Below are 22822 nucleotides of genomic sequence, written 5' to 3' on the forward strand. Positions count from 1 at the left end.
TGAATCTCTTATTTACATATACTTTGTTTGTTATAATTAAAAGATTTGTGAGCGTGCAGAACTCAGAATCCACTCAACGCTCAAAACACAGTTTTTGTTCATGCTAATTTAAACGCTTCTGATTGGCCATTGCGTTAAAAAAAATCAACAGATATGTTTGTGATTGGCTACATTACCCAAAGCTGCAAAAACACATTGAAATAGAAACCTTTGATGCTTCCCAGAGCTCAAACACAGTTAGCACTGGATTGTTTGCCAAATATGTTTCACCAATATGCTATTATTACAGAGAAAACTAATTCTAGACCTGCAGAAATTGGCAGATTTTCCATCTAAAAGAAATCAGAAACAGCAGCAGCAGGCAGTGGTTTGAGTGAGAAATATCCACGTTAATTAAGTCCATGGCTAGAGGAAGGCTAAGCTTTGCCCAGCCTTAAGACCCGTTCACACCAAGAATGATAACTATAAAGTTAACTATATTTGCGTCCACACCAACAAATGATAAAAAGGTCTGTTTATTCTAAGCTCACGCACTGCAGTTTCAAAGAGTGTACAACATGTTTTTGCTGTTCTTGTTGCATTTACTTGGCTTTAACCAGCAGATGTCCTCAGCATGCTATGTTTCGAGTGAATAGCTAGTGTAATCGATCTAATCTAACAGTGAATTTAGCTGAGGAAGTCAATATAGTGGAATAAAAACGCCAAGTCTTTTTCAATGCAACTTCAAAGGAAGCAAAACAATGTTGTTGAAACTAGCTCTGAGGTCATTTTATTTTACAGTTTGCTAGCCTGGTATAATGATCTCATCATTGATACTTCTCATCATTTATTCTAAGGGTATGACTGATTGTTTTCCATATATCCATTTTTTAAAGTGTCCTTGAAAAGGGAGTTTGACTTGTCAAACATTAGTGGCTTTTTCTGGACCTCAGCGATTAACTTATCCGCAACGTCGTCTGCCATTTTAAATGCGTGAGCCCTTATATTACAACAGATTCTGACAGTCTGTCAGTGTTTTATCATTCAACAGCAGGAAAAAATCGTTCTGAAAGTGATCCCGACTATATATAATTTCTCGTTATTGTTATAGCTGTGGTGTGGACAGTGCTATTCTTTTATATTTAGATCAATTTTTAGAACTATATCCTTATCTTTATAGTTATCGTTCTTGGTGTGAACGGACCTTTACACATGTTCCGCCTATGACTAATTTCAAAAACAGGCTCGCACTACTGTTTGCTGCTGGGATCTTCTGGCAAATAATGAATCAAATCAAAATTAAAAGTGTGGCTTGACATTCCAGTTACGTAGTGACATATAAGTAGGCTACCTTTGAGAAAAATTTGACACTGGATAACCTTCATGGAAAAAAAATAACATAAAATGTGTCATTGAATATGGGTTCCTTGAGCACAACGTAAAAGGTGCCATTACATGTCATTACCACTTATAGTCAGTGATTTGTTGCTTTTCCATATCTGGCCTTAGGTCAGCTCTCAAACACTGTGCTGCGGATGCACTTTTGTGCGTGCGCTCCTTTGAAAAGTCATTACATTGGTGAGAAAGCAAGATGGGTATGACCCGCTTGGCAAAAAAAGAGCTTCTGGAAATTACCCCATCCATCATAATTACACCTATTGGGCAGTGCTAAGGAAGACAGGGGGGATCGAGCCCCTTCCCTGACCTGGTACAGATCTAGAGAGTGGGGAGACTGAAATTGAACTGAAATCCCTTTGGGTGAAATAACGGGATTATAGAAATGTTTGTCCCTGTTAGGGCGAGAACTAGATTTTACAATGGCTTCTGGGACATTTCCTTTTGTCTGGATATTATCTATCTCTATAGCATCCTTCCGATGCCGAAGCCCTTGATTTGTTCTTGATTCGTCAACCTATACCAACCATTTACGGCTTCATTGTCTCCCTCTTAAGCTTTATTTCATGACAATCTATCCATAATGTGTTAATGGCGGGAGTTATTTTGAGAGAGTTTTGGCAAATTTTAAATGTTTGCATCTGAAATAATTGAAATAGTGTCAGTGAATTAGCTTCGTCAAAACACTGTGATGCACATTTTTGAAAGCAGTTGCTCCACACTGGCCTGCCAAATGAAGCAATTACTGTTTGCACTTGTTTGTTATGTTTAAATTAAGCCATAGAAGCCAGGAGAAGACTAGGGTCATCAATCAATCAACAATTTAAATTAACATTCAAAAACTGTGGTGCAACACAAAATGCATAATTAGTGAGAAACATGTAGCTACATCATGCATGACTTTGTTTGGCTGAGCTTACAGTATTCAATCCCTCTGCCAAAAAAAAGTACATGAAATGTTTATGCATGCTTTATTCTGAAGCCAAACACATTAAGCTAGAATAGGACAGCATGTAATGTGAGAAAGCATTTTAGGCAATGTGAATATTTAGTAGATAGACTCAATAGACCCCATAATAAATTAACCTTCATTTGAATTTAACATCTTGCTTTTTTGGTTCTAACTTGGAAGTGGCATCCAATAGATTTGTTTAAAAATATTGATTGATAAAGGAAAACAGATATGTTCCTAATTCTATATGTGAATTTTTGTGCCGTCCACTGGTAGTTTACATTCATTTTACTTTACATCAACTTAACTCTTTCCCTGCCATTGACGGAAATTTGCAGCAATCCTTGTATTAACTGTTATAAGGTAGGGCCGCTATTACGCATCTTCTGAAATTGCAAAGAATCTTCCGATCAAAACAAAGGAAAAGTAGCAGAAACAAGCGATAGAAGCATTGCTTACACACATGTAACGTGATCATCAAACATTAAACAGCATATAAATGAAAACTACCTAACATTACCGAATGAAATGTTGAAACCATGAAGAGGTAATGAATGCGCAAGCTTTGGGGGTGTTAAGTTCACTTAAAGAAAACTTAAAATTATACTTATAGTATAAAACTACAGTAATTTACTGAGAGTAAACTTCAGAGTATAATTTTTATAAACCAAATAATGTATAAAACTATAAGTTCACTCATAGTATAGTTGCAGTACAAATGAAAAATGTAGTTGTAAACTAGTTGTGTACTCAAAGTTTACTACTGTTAAACTTAAAGTATACTTAAAAAGTCCACTTTTACACTAAAAAAGGGCCAATTTAGTCCCATGTAGTACTGAAACAAGTATAGTACATTGATTTTAGTATATTTATGACATAAAGTATACTTAATAAAATGAACTTGAAGTATACTTATTTTCGTATGGGTTATTTGCTTCTTCTTCTTTTTTTTTTAACTTAGTTTAAACAACACATGACTTAATGCCATGTACTGTGTTCACTTGTTAGGGCCCGAGCACCGATGGTGTGAGGACCCTATTGGAATTGCACAGCCAATTATTCTTCTTCTCCAAAATGAATCGCATTTTTGAGGGCCTAAACTTTCTCAAAAACTCATGAAACTTTGCACACGTGTCGGATGTGGTGAAAATTTACATTTGATATGGGTTTCAGAATTAGGTGTGGCAAAATGGCTCGATAGCGCCACCTACAAAATTTCAATTAAGCGCCCTTCGTGCTATGTTTCACGTACAGTTATGAAATTCGGTAGACAGATGTAACAGCCCAATACCTACAAAAAAGCCCCTGGGTGCAAAGTTTGTAAACCCAACAGGAACTGAGATATTTTGAATTTTCTTTGCAAAATTTTGGCAGTTTTTGCCATTTTCACATGTTGGACTTTAACGAACTTCTCCTAGAGATTTAATCAGATCAACATCATATTTGGTCAGTCTAATCTAAAGGCCTTTGTGACGTTAAATTGCGAAGATCTAGAGTTTTCACTGAAGGGCGTGTCCGTGGCGGCCTGACAAAATTTGATGTTTTGCCATGAAACAGGAAGTTGTTGTAACTCAGGCATACAATGTCCGATCTGCCCCAAACTTCACATGTTTTATTAGTCCTGACCTGAATTCATCTATATGACAATATTCAGTTACAGTCATAGCGCCACCTGGGGGCAACAGGAAATTACATGTTTTACACTGTGATTAACTCCTCATAGAGATTAAACCAGAAGCACATCATATATGGCCAGTCTAATCTTAAGGCCTTTGAGATGTTAAATACCAAAGATCTTGAGTTTTCGCTGAAGGGTGTGTCTGTGGCGGACTGACAAAGTCTGATGTTTCGCCATGAAAGAGGAAGCTGTTGTAACTCAGGCATACTATGTCCGATCTGCCCCAAACTTCACATGAGTGATAAAAGTCCTGGCCTAAAGACATCTATATGACAATATTCAGTTAGCTATAACACCACCTGTTGGCAGCAGGAAGTGTGGCACTTTTACATGATTTTGCTATAATTCTCCTTTATTTACTCGCTTACATGCATGTTGCCCACTTTTCACTGTTTTCCTGAGGCCAACAGGTGGCGGTTAGCCCGGGTGCGAGGGCCCTTTCAACGCTGCTTGCAGCTTTAATCTTGATGTATTATTTCAACTTATTCCAGTCAACAGAACATACACATTGCTTTAAGAAAAAAACAATCATTTCTCAACTTCATGCTTTGACACCTGAATGTTTTCCAAGGCGGTCCGTATGTCCTAACAATCAAAATCAACACCCAATGTTCCTGTAGCTCAAATAGCAGAGCATTGTGCTAGCAACAGCAAGATGGTGGGTTTGATTCCCAAGTAGTAGTTTTAATTGTATATGCATGAAAAAGTGTAAACATCTATTGGCCCTAATTTGCAATAAGGTAAAAAGCTATATTTAATTTAAACTAACTTCCTTATATCCTCCCACACACACAAAGCACTTGCAAATAAGCATGTTTGTAAAGATGCAAACACATTTCCATTGTAAATGAGGCGATTGTTTTGCTATATTGTGTTGGTTCATTAAGATTAAAAAACATCCAGAATCCACTGAATAAAAGAAGTTGCCAGAAAAGAAATCTTCTCACCTGAAGATACTGAAGCATCACATCATGCCTCATGCCCATCATAATTCAACAGCTCGCATGGATTAAAGAAAGTAAATGGCCTTTCTGTTTAAACCCTACTCATACGCTCCTTCGAATGTTAATGCGTTTTGATGGTCAGAATGATATTATGAACACTCAGTATGGACCATTAGACATCAAAGCACACAAGGTGTCTGACCTATGCAACATTTCCAGCTGTGGGAAATGATTTGTTATAATAATGCACCGCTGAAACTAAATCACATCACGTTCAGCCTCTTTTGAAGGTTTGATTACCAAACTACTGCTGTTGGATTTGTTGTCATAGGTCAGTAAATATTGCCAAAGCAATTTCACAGGTTAATTGAAAGTTTACTGACATCACCCTGTCTATAATTTTATGTCCAGTTCAAGTTTTTAATCAGCCTAAAAATCTACAGTGATAACACTAATAACCGCTTTCCACTCCAATATCATCATGTCCCTCAGGATTATCAGTCCTTGAGAAATCCACTCTCACTAGAAGGAGATCGCATAATTAGATCTGTCTGTCTTAATGCATTCATGATATAGATGGCATGAGGTGTTAAATCCATGTGCACATAATCTCCAACTGTGCTCCTTTCGGCCTTTTTAAATGGTTTGTTTTCTTTTGTGGTCTTGTTTTCTGCCTTTCCCCATATGGCAGTATCGATTAGGTGGTGTTTGTCAGTCACTAGATTGCTATAGATTTGAATGATTGCTGTGTGGTTCTCTTAGCTAGCCGCTGCTCCATCATGTTGTCTGAAACCGCTGGGTCTTGTTTCTAGGTGACATGGAATCAATGCACTTCACACTAGAGCTTTCCAGAGCAGTCTGTGTGTCATCAGTTAGTTTGGTTGGCGTGTGAAAGCGGTATATCAAACTAGAGTTTGGAATACGAAAAATGGAACTGGCGGGCTTGTATGAACACAGTCCATTCTAGGGCTTTTCATACTTGAAATAGTTAACCCTGGGTCATTTTAAACCCCGGGTAAATGGAATCCTGGGTTATCTTGCTTCACGTTTCACACTGCTCATAATTTACCCAGGGTTAACAATTAATCTTGGGTATTCGTAAGCAAGCACCGCTCACATTTTCTTCTTAACAACAGTCCAGTTGCTTCCTAGCAAAGAAGAAGATCACTGATACAGATTCATAATTTGCCTTTGTGATACTTTTATTCAGTGGAATAATGTCGTGTTAATGGATTGTTGTTTTATTTCAGTTAACGTAACTGACATTTAAAAGGAATTAAAGGGATAGTTCACCCAAAAAATGTAAATTATCCCATGTTTTACTCACCCTCAAGCTAGGTGTATTTGACTTTCTTTCAGATGAACACAATCAGAGATATATTTAAAAATACCCTGGTTCTCCAAAGATTATAATGGTAGTAAACGGGAGGCCTGTTTTGAAGCCAAAAATAAGTGCATCAATCCATCATTAAAGTAATCCATACAGCTCCAGGGGGTTAATAAAGGCCTTCTAAAGCGAGGTGATGGGTTTTTGTAAGAAAAATATCCATATTTAAAACTTTATATTCTAAAATAACTAGCTTCCAACACTGCGGAAGTCGACTTGGGGGCAAAAGAGTAACCCGTGACGCGATGTAGATATAGGATGTAGGAGTATTGTAAGCTTAGGCGCTTCTCACAATTTGAACAAATAAGACAAAAAAAATCAAGCTCCTCATCTCTTATATCCTCTGACGTACCCTTTAAAATTTCTAGTTTTATATTTCTAGTTTTATACTTCTAACTTGTGACCGGTGTTTTGTTTTGCTCAATCCTCTGCGCTTCCACGTTTGTCATTGCATCATGAGTCGGGTCAGAATTCACTCTTCCACCTCAAATCGATGCATACAGCTGTCTGCTAGTTATTTTATTTTATAAAATTTTAAATATGAATATTTTTCTTACAAAAACCCATCGCTTCACTTCAGAAGGCCTTTATTAACCCCCTGGAGCCGTATTGATTATTTTTATTGATGGACGGATGCATTTATTTTGGGCTTCAAAACAGGCCGTCGTTCACTACCATTATAGAGCTTGGAAGAGCCAGGATATCGTTAAAGGGTTAGTTCACCAAAAGATGAAAATAATGTAATTAATCACTCACCCTCATGCCGATCCACACCTGTAAGACCTTCGTTCATCTTCGGAACACACATTAAGATATTTTAGTTGAAATCCGATGGCTCAGTGAGGCCTGCATAGCCAGCAATGACATTTCCTCTCTCAAGATCCATTAATGTACTAAAAACATATTTAAATCAGTTCATGTGAGTACAGTGGTTCAATATTATTATTATAAAGCGACAAGAATATTTTTGGGGGCCAATGTTTCATGAAGCTTCGGAGTGTTATGAATCAGCGTGATGAATCAGCGGTTCGGAGAGACAAAGTCACGTGATTTCAGCAGTTTGGCGGTTTGACACGGCGATCCGAATCATGATTCGACACGCTGATTCATGATATTATTTTCATTTTTTGGGTGAACTAACCCTTTAAGTATATCTCCGACTGTGTTCGTCTGAAAAAATACAGTCATGCACACCTACGATGGCTTGAGGGTGAGGAAATCTTTAACCAAGACTTTCAACTTACTGAGACAAAGTACAAAAGATCCATTGGTAACAAACTGACTTCATACGGAACCAGCATCAACAAATACAAAGACCCCAGTGGTCTGGATGAGTGGCAGCTTGGACAACCCTCTGTCTTGTTTAAGATGATAGAGGTATACTCTACAGTCAGTAGAAATTATGCAAATGTTATATTCCCGTAAGTTAAACTTGTCATATCTGAATGTCACTGCTGATGTATACCTACTAAAGAATTTGGACATAATCATGCTATGAATCAGGGCCGGGTCTAGGGGGGGGGGCTAGGAGGGGCAATGCCCCCCCAGATTTCTCTTGTGCCCCTCCAACATCCCCAGGATACTAATTTTTTTGTGATAGCACTCAAAATGTAAAAAATATATAAACACTAAATTAGTTTATACTCAAATTTTTCTGGCGCGCCTCGCGGCGCGCATCCATTTACAGTTCTCCCTCACAAACATGCTCAGCACATCAGGTGCTCACTCACACCATGCTACAATTGCCATAATTACAAGATTTCAACTTGTAAAAAGCATTCATGTCCTCATCCACATCCTTTTTCTAAGCAGTTTTCCAAGACACCTTATCTGATCACTTCTCAAGATGGCCATTGACAATCACTTGAGCAGATGACATGCAGCTCCTTTATAAATGCACTAGTCAATATTTAAACGCGCACACACCGCTAATACATTGCTACACGATCATGGAACGCTTGGAAATGTAGCTTGGAATTTTAAAAATGTGATTTCCAAGTCATGGAAAATCTTGAAAATTAATAAATTAAAAACTAAAAAAAAAAATATAGATGTAACTATTATGGTAAAATATAAAATAGTTTTGCTAAGTTATGTTCAGCTCTAAAATATTCTATCAGCATATTGCATTATTTGTTGAATAGTAGCCTATTATTTGATGTGATAACACCTTTCAGAATCTTCAAAATATCAATAATTTAAAAAATAAATAAGTGAGTGTAGTAGATTTAAGTTCGTAGTGGGGAAGGAAGTGGTCAGGGACGACGAACAACTGCTGACTGAGTCTTTATTGAATGTCAACAGAAGGACTGTGCAACGCACAACAACGAAAATAAACAATCCACAAAGGGCTTCACTCCAGGTTCGGCGTACGCTATCCACAAGGGCTTCTCTCCAAGTTTGGTTTACACCATCCACAAGGGCTTCACTCCCCGAACCTCGACTCGACTCAGTCAACAGTTCCCCTCTCTCACACGCTCCTGCTTCTCACGGCGTTTTAACCTGTCTCTGCGCCAATCACTGGAATGAGAAACAGGTGTTCGTGATTTGTATCCAACCCACTCACTTACCAAGCATCTCCCGCTATTCTCTCCGGTTGCAGACCTCGCTGAACCACGCCCCCCTCGCCACAGTGAGATCAAATTTTTTTTTTTTTTTTTTTTTTTTTGGCACTGCAACAAAAATGTATTATTATGAGATGTTTACATATAGTCCACAATATATAATAAAACACGAAAAAGGAAAGAATCATGCAACCAGGTCTTCTAATGGTTTAAATTTCTTCAATGAACCAAGTTGTATTCTTCCACTTTTAAATTTTACCATTCTTAAAGTTTTAGAGTAAATCCAAAATTCTTTCTGCAAAACAGAAAACAATGGCTTTGTTTTAAGGAGCTTAAAGTAAATTAATATAACATGAATATAACATTTTCCCAAAATGAAAATATTGTTCAGTAGACATTGAATGTGTTCAATTTTCCAAAAAAAAAGTTATGTAATATTTAGAAAATAAAGTAATCAAATTAATTGTAATTTTAAGCCATTCGTATCTTAGACCAAAAGTCTCTAAACAGTCCAATTAAACTAAATAGTCAAAAAACAAATGTTTCAATTTCAGAATTATAGAAAGTACTTTTGTGATTAGCTAATATTAAATTTGAAGCGGTTATTAATTTGAAAAATCTGAAAAATGGAGGAAACTGTTTAGTTGTTAAAAGGGGGTAGGGGGATCATAAACCTATGAATCATAAATCATATTATGCTGCCCCACCAAGTTTTCGAAATGCCCCCCCAGTCACGCAATCATAGAACCGGGCCTGCTATGAATCCAGATGGTACATGTTTTATTGTTGTTTATTGAACTTTCATGGCTTATGGATTATTGATTACTTAAAGTGCCCCTATTGTGGTATTTGAAAGGTTCCTAATTTTGTTTTGGGAGTCTCCTACAACAGGTTTATATGCATCCAAGGTCAAAAAACACTTTAATTTTCTCATAATATACATTGCATATCACCACATTGTTCAAAGATTCTCAAATGACTCAATGGATGAATCAGTCTCACTAAATCCCTCCCTTCCGAGCCCTGCTCTGATTGGCCAGACGACCCAGTCTGTTGCGATTGGTCTACCGCGTACAGTGCAAGTTGGAAACAAATGCCCATTATCATAACTGATTCAGCTCCATATGCTTCCTAAAGCTCAGCAATTTATTTTCACACTGGAAAGACAGTAAACCGAATTTTCTTTCACAGCGCAGAGCACAGCGTATTGTCAATATTTTATCCACATGCACGAGCTACAGTGTTTGAGAGGGGTTCAAGTTTTCGTGGTGTGTCCATGCAGAACATAGGCATGCATTATGCAAATGTGTTAACTTTTTGATGTGTGAACTCCGCGAAATGGGATTCAAACTAAAAACGACTTGTTTAAGTGGTTCAGAGTAGATTCTTTCTTTTGAGAGACAATAACTTTGTTTATGATGCGCTTTCAGCTTTACAACTTTGCAGTCTGTTTACATTCACATATAGCTACATTACACACTGCATGAAAGGTAATTTAAAAAAAATCCATAATAGGGGCACTTTATAGGGGGAAATATCACCGATACCAGAAAAAAATTCTAGCATCGGTATCGGCGAGTAATTAAACTCATGTAGCCTACTGATCCGATACCATTTTCACAATATCTAGTTGTGCCCGCTATCTTTGCTTAACGCAGCAAATCGGAAATCAATTCTTCTTCGCGGCTCAGAATGCAAACACAGGAAGTTGTGCTGTATTGCCATAAGCAACCACTGTTTAGAGCAGCGAAGAAGTGAAAAACAGGGTAATTTATTAGAAATAAAACTCAATAAGATGCTAAACGAATTAATTTAAAGTGAACACGAAGCCTACCTTTCTCATTCGGTACTGTTTCCATTTTCGAGACGAATGCTAAACTATTAGGCTATTTATTATGTAAGCTTTGTACTTAACTCGCGTTATCGACAACATCCTTCACATAACAGCACAGTCAGGCGGTGGTCACGGGACGGCAGACTGTATTACAGAATTTAATTGAGCAGTGTAAAGTTTTATATGTTTGGTTGATTGTATTTTATTTGAATATAGCTGCGATATCAAGTAAGCAATGCAAGAATTTGTGTGCGCGCGCATGAGGCGCCGACGCGACCACTGGAACATTTTTTTTCCTAAACTGTACTCCGTAATTTATGGTCGTAATTTAAAAGCCAGACATAATTCATACATTTACAAAAGACATTTAAATAACGAAAACAAGCAGAATGTCTGTTTCCTTTCCTAGATCGTTGGAGTGCGCCACAATGAACCACTTTCGATTTGTTAATATGTAGACCTAATTATATGGTGAAATATTTCACGTAGCCTATAGGCCTAAATATTCCCTTTTATTATATGTTATGTAAGCCTATAGTTTTATTCTGTTTTCTCCGTTCACCGAACCGCTGCATGTGCGTAATGTGGTGTTGTGTGAAGTCATGTTCTACATATCCGGTAACACTTTACAATAACAGTACATGAATAACCATGAACTAATACCTAAATTAATAGTTACTTCCACATGAACTCATGATTAGATAAGATATGAACTAATCATGAACTAATGAAGAGTGATCCTTAACTACGACAGGAGTCATAAGGATTCATGCATGAAAACAGCAGCCTTAACTACGCATTAATACATGTTTGATAATTAATGCATTAATTAACATTTAGGGGTAAACTAAATAAATCAGCCTCCATAAGAGTAAACAAGAAGTACTCTGAATTTGAATTAAACGTGATTTAATACTGTCATAATTTACACTGTAATATCATAATCTGCCATCTGCAGCTTTGTGACAAATAATTGCAATGGCACATGATTATTTAGCCATCAATTACATAGATCTGTCTAATCAAATGTGGAAAATAGACTAACTACCACTAATAAATTTAATTTGATCTAAACTGTTTTCTGATTTTTACAGTTCATTTATATTTAGTCATAGATAAATAGTCATAGTTGATTCCCGGAACTAAAGTATGTAGGGTTTGTTTCTGGCGGGACCCTCATTAGTGACGCACGCTAGGTGTTCTCTTGGCGTGTTTGTTGTGTTGCTGGCATTTTAAACTAATAAATGTTGACTGCTTTGGTAAGCCGAATTAATAATTAAGGATATATTTACATGTATGTTTTACTGGGGTTTTCAGGAGGTTATGTGCAGTTATTAACTGTATTTGTATTTTTGTCATTTAAATGTATATGCTTTGATTAGCATTAGCTTGTGGTCGCGCGCTATTTTACATGTAAATGTGCCTTATGTGTGTCTTTACAGGTATGTTTATGGCTTGATTTCAAGTCCATATATGTTTAATTATATAAATAAAAATACAAATACTTTAGTAGTTTTTAGGATGTATAGGAATAAGGATGGCACTCTATAGTATTTATTCATATATTAGTTAATGATGTGTGATATGTGCATCATGTCATGACTTTACTTGAGGGGGCACAATCATAATTAATTCACTGTTAACTACTTACCAAATTCAGCTCATGATTATCATTAACTTACTATCAAATACACATGTACTAACACAACTATATAAGTAATCAGCCCAGTTAAGTGATGTTGTGTGACTTTTCAAAAAGTCAGAGAATGGAGGTACAGTATGATCACGGCCTGCGTCTGGATGGAGAGTGAACTTCTGAATCTGATCCCAGCAAACGTTCCCTTACCTTAGTTCATGTTTCCTGTTTGGTTATTTTTTTGGGAACCGATTCCTCAGGAACTGATGTAAGTCACAGTAGTTTAGTTTGATAGGAAAGAATATCACAAAACAGATTAAGACCTTTTAAGAGAAATTATTAGTGTATTTAGTATTTTATATGTTTGATAAGCAGGATAAGTGAAAATAATGGCAAACTAATCCTGTGCCTTTCAGTGATGTTTATAATGAAGCTGCTGATGTCAGTAGTTTAAATTATGACAATAATAAATTGTTTAAATTTATTTCAAAGTCCAAATATGTATTATTCCTTCTTATAGAGACTGTTTGATTTAGTTTACCCTAAATGTTAATTAATGCATTAATTATCAAACATGTATTAACGCGTAGTTAAGGCTTCTGTTTTCATGCATGAATCCCTATGACTCCTGTCGTAGTTAAGGATCACTCTTCATTAATTCATATCTTAACTAATCATGAGTTCATGTTGAAGTAACTATTAATTCAGGTATTAGTTCATGGTTATTCATGTACTGTTATTGTAAAGTGTTACCACATATCCTGTAATTTTCACTGGTTTCAAAACGCACAACAAGTCTACTTGACATTCATTTTCACTTACATGTAGGCCTTAATGGTGACACATATCATCGGAAAAACTAATGCCAGGGCATTGCCATTGTAACTTACCTAACCTATGATGACTTGACAGCTGAGCCTGAGCGCGTCAGTGCGGGCATCTCACTTTAGAGCGTAAGCGCGGGCATTTCACTGGATGCTTCACATTTGCATAGGCTGTACTATTTGAATTCGTGATTGGTTGACTGCCAAATCAAAATATTAAATAGAACGAAAAAATAATGTTATTAACCAGTTAATGGCCATTTCAAATGAGCGTTTCTGTTCAAAACGATTAAATCTGATTCAGTTTCCGTTTCTAGTTACGTTCCGGTCAAAATCTTGTTCGTTTCCGGTTTTAGTTTTTGTTCCTTGAACCGGTTCAGAGCCCTGCACCCAGGTATCGGATCAGTACTCGGTATCAGCCGATACCCTGAGCTCAGGTATCAGAATCGGTATCGGGAATGGAAAAGGTGTATCGGAACATCTCTACTGTAAATCTCAATGTCTGGCATCCTCAATCCTGCAGAGATAGGCCAACATGTCATGATCCAATCTCACTTCAGCCGAAGGGCTTTTTTTTTTTTTTTAAACTTTCAGGCCAATCTATATTATCTTTCAGTCTGCCCCTTTAGTGAGCAGTTACTAGCATCCTATAGCTAGTAATGTGTTTCACATTCATGTCAAATAATCAATTTGTCTCAATTTTAACTCTAGTAATGTGTTGTATATTGCTATTAATAAGTCAGGCTCTGTAAAAACGATACTGTCAGACTTACATAAATTACACAAATGTGGAGAACTCTGCATGACTAACAAAACAAAGTTATGCTGCAGGCGGCTGTATACATGACTCTCATTTCATCTAGTAAAATAATGCACTAATGGCATTTACATCTGTTCATTTAGTACAGCTTTCATCCAGAGTGATTTATAAACAAGTACTGCTACAATGCACGGGATACATCCTGTGAACTACAGCTTTATTTTGGTACATTTCTTACATCATATTGTGTGTGTAAAGATCTCTCTGCGGGGTGTATGGCTTCAGATAACTGTATAAAACTGTGACCCCAGCAGGACTCTAACCTGCAATCTTCTGATCTAAAGTCAGACGCCTTATCCATTAGGCCACAAGGTCCTCAGAGAAACTGTAGAAAGTTGATTAAGTTGGAACTGGCATGCAAAAACAGCCTGGAATTGTTGGCCAGACTGCATCCGAAGCTGCCCAAAGACAGCAACAACAACAACAAAAATAAAAACACATCATTTGAATATTGATTTAATAAAAACATATTTATCATTACTTCATCTATCAAGTCCTCGATACACTTCAAATGTTCTTATTGTGCTCTCGGTTCCATAATGAATCAGTGACTCGAGAATTGTTCTAACCAATTCAGTCCCATTCCTAAGCGAATCGTTTATGCTGATTTGAAAAGATTCGACAGAGCGGTTCACAAATCCAATGACAAATGCTACCTACCTGAAAGCATCGGCCTCGTGGCCTAACAGATAAGGCGTCTGACTTTGGATCAGAAGATTGCAGGTTCGAGTCCTGCCGGGGTCGCAGTTTTAAAAGGGTTAACTGAACCATTTGCCAAACACAAATCGTTCGTGCTGATTTGAAAAGATTTGACAGAGCGGTTCACAAATCAGATGACAAATGCTACCAACTTGAAAGCTTTGCCCTCGTAGCCTAATGATTAAGGCGCCTGACTTCGGATCAGAAGATTGCAGGTTCAAGTCCTGCTGGGGTTGCAGTTTTAAAAGGGTTAATTGAACCATTTGCCAAACACATATCATTTCAAAAGATTCGACAGAGCGTTTCACAAATCGGATGACAAATGCTACCAACTTGAAAGTGTTGGCCTCGTGGCCTAACGGAAAGGCGTCTGACTTCGGATCAGAAGATTGCCAGTTCGAGTCCTGCCGGGGTCGCAGTTTTAAAAGGGTTAACTGAACCATTTGCCAAACAAAAATCGTTTGTGCTGATTTGAAAAGATTCAACAGAGCAATTGCAGGTTCGAGTCCTGCCGGGGTCGTAGTTTTAAAATGGTTAATTGAACCATTTGCCAAACACAAATCGTTCCTGCTGATTTGAAAAGATTCGACAGAGCGGTTCACAAATCGGATGACAAATGCTACCTACTTGAAAGCATTGGCCTCGTGGCCTAATGGATAAGGCGTCTGACTTCGGATCAGAAGATTGCAGGTTCGAGTCCTGCCGGGGTCGCAGTTTTAAAAGGGTTAATTGAACCAATTGCCAAACACAAATCGTTCCTGCTGATTTGAAAAGATTCGACAGAGCGGTTCACAAATCGGATGACAAATGCTACCTACCTGAAAGCATCGGCCTCGTGGCCTAACAGATAAGGCGTCTGACTTCGGATCAGAAGATTGCAGGTTCGAGTCCTGCCGGGGTCGCAGTTTTAAAAGGGTTAACTGAACCATTTGCCAAACAAAAATCGTTTGTGCTGATTTGAAAAGATTCGACAGAGCAATTGCAGGTTCGAGTCCTGCCGGTGTCGCAGTTTTAAAAGGGTTAATCGAACCATTTGCCAAATACAAATCGTTCCTGCTGATTTGAAAAGATGCTACCTACCTGAAAGCGTTGGCCTCGTGGCCTAACGGAAAGGCGTCTGACTTCGGATCAGAAGATTGCAGGTTCGAGTCCTGCTGGGGTCGCAGTTTTAAAAGGGTTAACTGAACCATTTGCCAAACACAAATCGTTTGTGCTGATTTGAAAAGATTCGACAGAGCAATTGCAGGTTTGAGTCCTGCCGATGTTGCAGTTTTAAAAGGGTTAATCGAACCATTTGCCAAATACAAATCGTTCCTGCTGATTTGAAAAGATGCTACCTACTTGAAAGCATCGGCCTTGTGGCTTAAAAGATAAGGCGTCTGCCTTCGGATCAGAAGATTGTAGGTTCGAGTCCTGCCGGGGTCGCAGTTTTAAAAGGGTTAACTGAACCATTTGCCAAACACAAATCGTTTGTGCTGATTTGAAAAGATTCGACAGAGCAATTGCAGGTTCGAGTCCTGCCGGGGTCGCAGTTTTAAAAGGGTTAATTGAACCATTTGCCAAATACAAATCGTTTGTGCTGATTTTAAAAAATTCGACAGAGCGGTTCACAAATCGGATGACAAAAGCTACCTACCTGAAAGCATCGGCCTCGTGGCCTAACGGAAAAGCGTCTGACTTCGGATCAGAAAATTGCAGGTTTGAGTCCTGCCGGGGTCGCGGTTTTAAAAGGGTTAATTGAACCATTTGCCAAACACAAATCGTTCGTGCTGATTTGAAAAGATTCGACAGAACGGTTCACAAATCAGATGACAAATGCTACCTACTGGAAAGCATCGGCCTTGTGGCCTAACGGAAAGGTGTCTGACTTCGGATCAGAAGATTGCAGGTTTGAGTCCTGCAAGGGTCACAGTTTTAAAAGGGTTAACTGAACCATTTGCCAAACACAAATCGTTCGTGCTGATTTGAAAAGATTCGACAGAGCGGTTCACAAATCGGATGACAAATGCTACCTACTTGAAAGCATCGGCCTCGTGACACTCCCCTTTTGGCTCATCTGGCTAGCTTCCTGAACCCACCTAGCGGTGATAAGCATAAACGCGCACTCGACATTTCCATCTACTCTGATTGGTCAAATGTCGAAAATGTCAAGAAAATGTTGAGAATGGTGCTCTCTGATTGGCTGCAAATGTTATAGCGCTTCGACGTGATTGGCTGTGAAGTTCAACATTGTTCAACATCTGCCCCATATCGTCGGACTATCCTTCGGCAGATGGCGCTCTGGGGTGCGTTTCCCGAAAGCATCGTTGGTGAACCATGGTCGTAAGTCCCATTGAACTCTATTGGTAATGACGGAACTTGCGACCATAGTTCGCTTTGGGAAACGCACCCCTGGATCAGAAGATTGCAGTTTCGAGTCCTGCCGGGGTCACAGTTTTAAAAGGATTAATTGAACCATTTGCCAAGCACCCACCTGATCTCAATGCGAATTCCATTCAAAACTGAGCACTTGTTCCCTGCTCATAACACAATTGCCTTTTGAAAATGGTAAGGTCCTTTCCTCAAATTAATTCACCTTTGTTTTCAACTTTCGTTCGAGTATCACCCCCTTCAGCAGTGGCGGATTTTGCCAGTGAAGGAAAGAGACGGCCACGCAAGAAATAAGAAAAAAAAAGACAAAAAAAAACAAATGTGTGATTGGGTTTTTTTTTTTCATTTGCACGTATCGTCATTTATATGATGTCACCGTGTGGGTCAATTAACCTGGTCAGGAGGGACTCGGAGTGTGCGCCCAGAGAAGAACTCTCACTCAAATGTATGCAAGAAGAAGGGATGAGATGACATCTGTCGGGAAAGTGGGAGCGGAGTGGGACATGTTCTAAATCAACACTAAATTATGGTAAGACCATAAGGTCTAAGCCACCAGAGGCCGATTTAGGTAAATAAATAAAAAGGAAGAGGGGAAACATGCAAAAGATAACGGCATGTATGCAGCTATTACTTATAATATAATAATATTAGGCAAATAATAAAATAGGCTAGGGCCTTTAACTTATGTTATGCTATGTTGCTTGCTATGCTATTACACATTTGGCAACAATAGCCTATAAGTTATTATTTATTTATTAGCCTCAATTTTTAATAATTTAAATATATACATTTATAAAAAATAGCAAAAAATTATGTTCATAGTAAAAATTCATTCATAGTAATATACATGAAAATGTGCCTTTGTTTAGTGGACGATTGCTGCCATCTACTGGAAAGCAAACACTTTTAAAATTAAAATAACATGAATTTTTAACTACAGTCTCAAGATGGCTACAGAGAATTACTCATTGGATCATTGGATCACATTATAAAATCATTATAATAACAATAAAAAAAAAAACATTACTCTATATCAAAGTTTGTGGCTTGTGGGCGTTCCTAGTGCTGTCGCTCTAATGTCATTGGTAGACTGCACATCTGATCATATCTATAGAAAATGCAATCACAAATGATATATAAAACTAAGAAATCATTGTAATTTGACAAGGAATTAGGTTTAAAATAATTAAAAGTAATATTCTGCTGTTGTAGAGTGTTGTGACTGCAGAGCTCGGTGCATTAAATAATTAACTAGATTAACGATCGGTCTATCAACAAATTAAACTCACTCATACTGCCAAAAATACTAAAATGTCATTTGAATTTGACAAATAATCAATTTTCTTGTCCCTAATAATAAACACAATGCAGGGGAACCTGTAATATTCCTGCAGCAGTGCTAAATTGCTCACAGCATCATATAATAACAACACAAAATGTATGAATCAAACTCACAAGACTGCCGACCGTTTCTTTTCCACGCATCATTTAATTATATCCATGTATGTACAGTTAAATCATATAAAACAGTGAAATCTCTCCGGAACTATTCCTGTCTGTCTTGCCTGCACTCAAGACGGTGACGTGAGCTCCAGAGAGTTTCATTCCTATTGGCTGTCGCCCGCGAAATTCGCTCCTGATTTGCATAAAGTTGAAATATCTGAACTTTTGTCGCTTGTCTCTCGTCGCTTGACACGCCTACATTCCGTCGCCAACGGTCACTGTCGCTCTTGTCGCCGGAAGTCAATAATAACCAACTGCAGAACCGCAGAACCATACGTCATGACAGTCTGAGGACGACAGCGCCAGACTAACAGCCTGAGGGCGGAAGTGGGCGGAGTAATAGTCTCACGTTGGATGTGGGCGGAGTTGACGACAAACAAGCAAACAATCATGGCGGAAGAAGCGAACACGGTAAAAAGTTTCTTTGTGTTGTGCTTTTAATCGATCACGTTTATGTGTTGTGTATTTATTCGATCGTTAACACTTAACATGACTCAGATATTTTGTAAATGGGCTTCAAAGTCACTTTATCACGTCTTTTGATATTTTACAAATCGTCTCACGTTGCTTGCGCCCAGGTGAATAAATACTATAGTCATTTATAGTAAATACTATAGTGTTTTTGAACCATACTATAGTACTATAAATACTTGAATTAATTTATTGTGGTAATTCTATAGTTGCTGTGATAATATGGCAGCTATAATAATATAAACAAATTACTTTACCCAATATTGTACTAAGTTTTCTACAATTTTAGGGTATATTATACTACAATATACACTACAGTTTACTGTAGTAAAAACTAAAGTATACTATTTATACTAGTTTATCAGTTCACTATAGTTAATATTATAGTATTATGTAGCATTCATTAGTGTTGTAAATACAGTATGGTTCAAAAACACTATAGTATTTACTATAGTATTTTTTCACCTGGGTGTTTACATATTCATGGTTTGTTATTTTACTTGTTGTTGGTACTGTATTTTATTTAATTGGTTACATTTTACTATACTGATCAGTGTTTTTGTGGATTTTAGAGGCATATTAGTATCGGGAGATGCTCCGCTTTACTTCATTTACAGCGATGCAAAACGTGCTGCAACAACTTCCACTGCCCAGTGCTCTTAAACCGACCAGACGGCACAGGTTGAATGCACAGCTTCAAATTCACTTAAAAAAAACTGTCGTTCATGGAGGTATGAACGTTTCTTTTGTATTCTGAATTTAAAATGTTGTTTTTGCAATGAAGTAAGTAGTAATTTTGACTTTAGAAGAATGAAACTTGTTTCTTTTATGCAATTTTTATGGTTATATATCTAAGTTTTTCTTTGATTTTGCAATGCAGTAAATTGACAAGCAGAATCACCCCAGAACAAGAGAAGCTGATCAAAAACAAGGTTAGTTTTATAAGACTTTCATAAACACATAAGCTACTTATACAGATGGTGTGTTATATCTGTCACATCTTTTCAGGAATAACTTAATAATATTCTATTGTTTTAGAAACAGTTGACCGGCTGTGTGGGATCTTCATGTTAATGGTAAGCAAAAAAAAAGGAAAAGTTAAAAGTTTTTAAAAATGTATGAACTTCTCTTTTCATTAGAATGAAAAACATATATGAGGGCTTTTCATACTTTAAATAGTTAACCCTGGGTGATTGTTAACCCCAGGTAAACAGAATCCTGGGTTATCTTGATTCACGTTTCACACTGATCATCATTTACCTGAGGTTAACAATTAATCCTGAGTATTCATATGCACTGTACATTACTAAACCCTGGTTAACATCCTTATTTGCAGTGTCAGTGTCACTGATTGGATGAACAAAGCACACAATATGTTTTCATAAATGCTTAGGCATTGCACATCCTCATTACATATAGTCAACTTCCTCATTACATATAGATCAAGTTTATCCTGAATGAACATTTCAGACTATAAAAGAATTAAACAGTATTTTCTGCTCTGCAATTGTTGCATTTTCTGTCAGCATTTGTTTTTTTTTTTTTCTTTCCAATGCTGAATTTTCTATTTATATACAATGCACAGTGTTTCTGTGACTGTCAAAAGCATGTAAATATACAAGCAATATGTGGAGCGTTACTTTACCCACGGTTAAAAGTGGTGTTTAGGACGACGATAACCCGGGGTTAAATGTAGCGTGAAAAGCCATGTGAATTGCTTGCCTTTAAAAAAAAAAAAAAAAAAAAATTATACTGAACATAACTGATTAATTTCATTGGTGACAGAGTATGATTTAAGTCTTCAATATATAAACATGAGAAAAACAGAATGTCAAAACTTTATTATACATGCTGTGCTGCATCCTGACTACAACACAAAGTGTTGTTAAATACACTTTTAACATCTCATCCCATTTGTTTATACCCTTCTCTCATGAAGGAACCACGGATCACAGAAGACTTCTGCGCTGCACAACAATCAAAGGTCTTTACGGGTTTAGTGGAAGAGCTGTGCTTTCTGATATTGAAAGAAAAAGACCAGGAACAAGAACTTTCACAGGCTGAAACAGATGATGACAGACAACTGGCCAAAGAGCCTTTAGTGTTTTGCTTTCAAATTAAGGATGATATGGACATTTTACAAAAAAAGTTTATTTTTTTAGATTTAATTTGTCATCATGTACCTGCTGTTCAATCTACACTCAATTTAGTTTGATTTTGTATTTTTTTAGAGCAAAGCACAGCTAGTGGCTATATAATGCTTTTGCTCTTACATTTTAGTACATTTTATTAAAATTAAATAAATATCTTTTGTTTTTGGGTTTGATGGATCTGAATGTGTTTAATTCATGCATTCTAGTGTACAACCGTGTAATGCGTATTATATATTATGAAAAACAATGATTCATTCTGAAATGCTTTTTATTTTATTTTATGACAAATTAATAAATGTTTATCGATTTTAGTGTTTAAGCTTTGTTGTGTTCAATTTATATTCAGTTAATCATTTAAGACATAAAACAAATTTATGAACTTTTAAAATATTAAAAGGTTACAAGGGGATTTTAATACACACATAGGCTATATATATATATCTTAACGTGATTGTGTATATGATTAAGCTATTAACACAATGTGAATCTATATCTATAATTTCAGTTAGATCGTTTTAATACAATATTTCACATTAACATGGTTTTAAACTTTAAAATGCTCCAAATGGAGCGATGCCTACGGAGATAAATTGGCTCCGCCCACTTCCGCCCTCAGGCTGTTAGTCTGGCACTGTCGTCCTCAGACTGTCATGACGTATGGTTCTGTGGTTCTGCAGTTAGTCCTATCTCCCGGAAGTCGCCATCGCTCCATTGCTCCATTGAAATGAATGGGATCCTGTCGCTTTGTCGCTGGCGGTGTGAACGGGGCTTTAGGCAGTGCAAATTGCTGGGTTTCAGGACTGTGATACGATAATAGTACGATACAGTCTGAATTTCGCAAACGCTATGTACAGCTCAGCAAAGCACATTGCGTTTAGTTTAGAGCCATAGAAAGCCGTGACTCTGGGAAACAGGATCCACCGCTCAGGTTGTGCGTGCGCATGCGCAAAGCACAGTGCGTTTTGTTTAGTGTGGGAAACGCTGATGCCACGCACACAAAGAAACAAAGCTAATACATCCTAATAGGTATTTCTACCATTCCTTGTCAGTATCTGCAATCCAATTTATCCTAATTTATTGTGGTGACCATGATGCGCTACTCATGCATTGATCCTGTGTTGACTGCTGTATTTTGTAGAATGTTCTTAGTAATTTGTGGTTCATTTATAGCACTTTAACTTCTTTAGACTCTAAATGAAGAGTTTATTTGCAAAGAGTTAACTCCATTTTTATTCTCAGAAATAATGTTTGATATTCCTTGGAATGCACAATAAAAATCAAAATGCAGTTGGGTTGTTTTGATTAAGTAATAACTCTAAAAAAATACAGGTAAATGAAAAAATTAAAGTTCATTGAAAGTATGTTTTATATATATATATATATATATAATTAAAAGTTTGTTTTTTAGCAAAAGCATGTCATGTTTCAGAGTTAAACAAAACCCAAGTAATTGCTTTGTTATTGCATTTAAAACACACTCAAACACACGTGTGCACACAAACGCACACACACACAAACACACACACACACACACATCACGTGCGCACGCACACACACGCAAAAAAACAACCAAGGTTTAAGCATGTCGTGTACGGTCTACAAGGACTTACAGG

At 37.2% G+C, this 22822-nt stretch overlaps 1 long non-coding RNA gene and 2 other non-coding genes across 3 annotated transcripts; all 3 read left to right on the forward strand.

Annotated features, from left to right (window-relative positions):
* The first annotated feature begins 14684 nt into the window (after positions 1–14684).
* trnaq-uug (transfer RNA glutamine (anticodon UUG)) lies at positions 14685–14757 on the forward strand. Its single transcript has one exon. It is a non-coding gene; the product is annotated as a tRNA-Gln (tRNA).
* Positions 14758–15350: 593 nt separating this feature from the next.
* trnar-ucg (transfer RNA arginine (anticodon UCG)) lies at positions 15351–15423 on the forward strand. Its single transcript has one exon. It is a non-coding gene; the product is annotated as a tRNA-Arg (tRNA).
* Positions 15424–18841: 3418 nt separating this feature from the next.
* Positions 18842–21539, forward strand: LOC137030412 (uncharacterized). Its single transcript, XR_010896404.1, has 5 exons — positions 18842–18996; positions 19629–19787; positions 19937–19988; positions 20095–20132; positions 20996–21539. It is a non-coding gene; the product is annotated as an uncharacterized lncRNA (long non-coding RNA).
* Positions 21540–22822: the final 1283 nt, after the last annotated feature.

The sequence above is a fragment of the Chanodichthys erythropterus genome, chromosome 11 (assembly GCF_024489055.1).
Source record: "Chanodichthys erythropterus isolate Z2021 chromosome 11, ASM2448905v1, whole genome shotgun sequence".
Lineage (NCBI taxonomy): Eukaryota > Metazoa > Chordata > Actinopteri > Cypriniformes > Xenocyprididae > Chanodichthys > Chanodichthys erythropterus.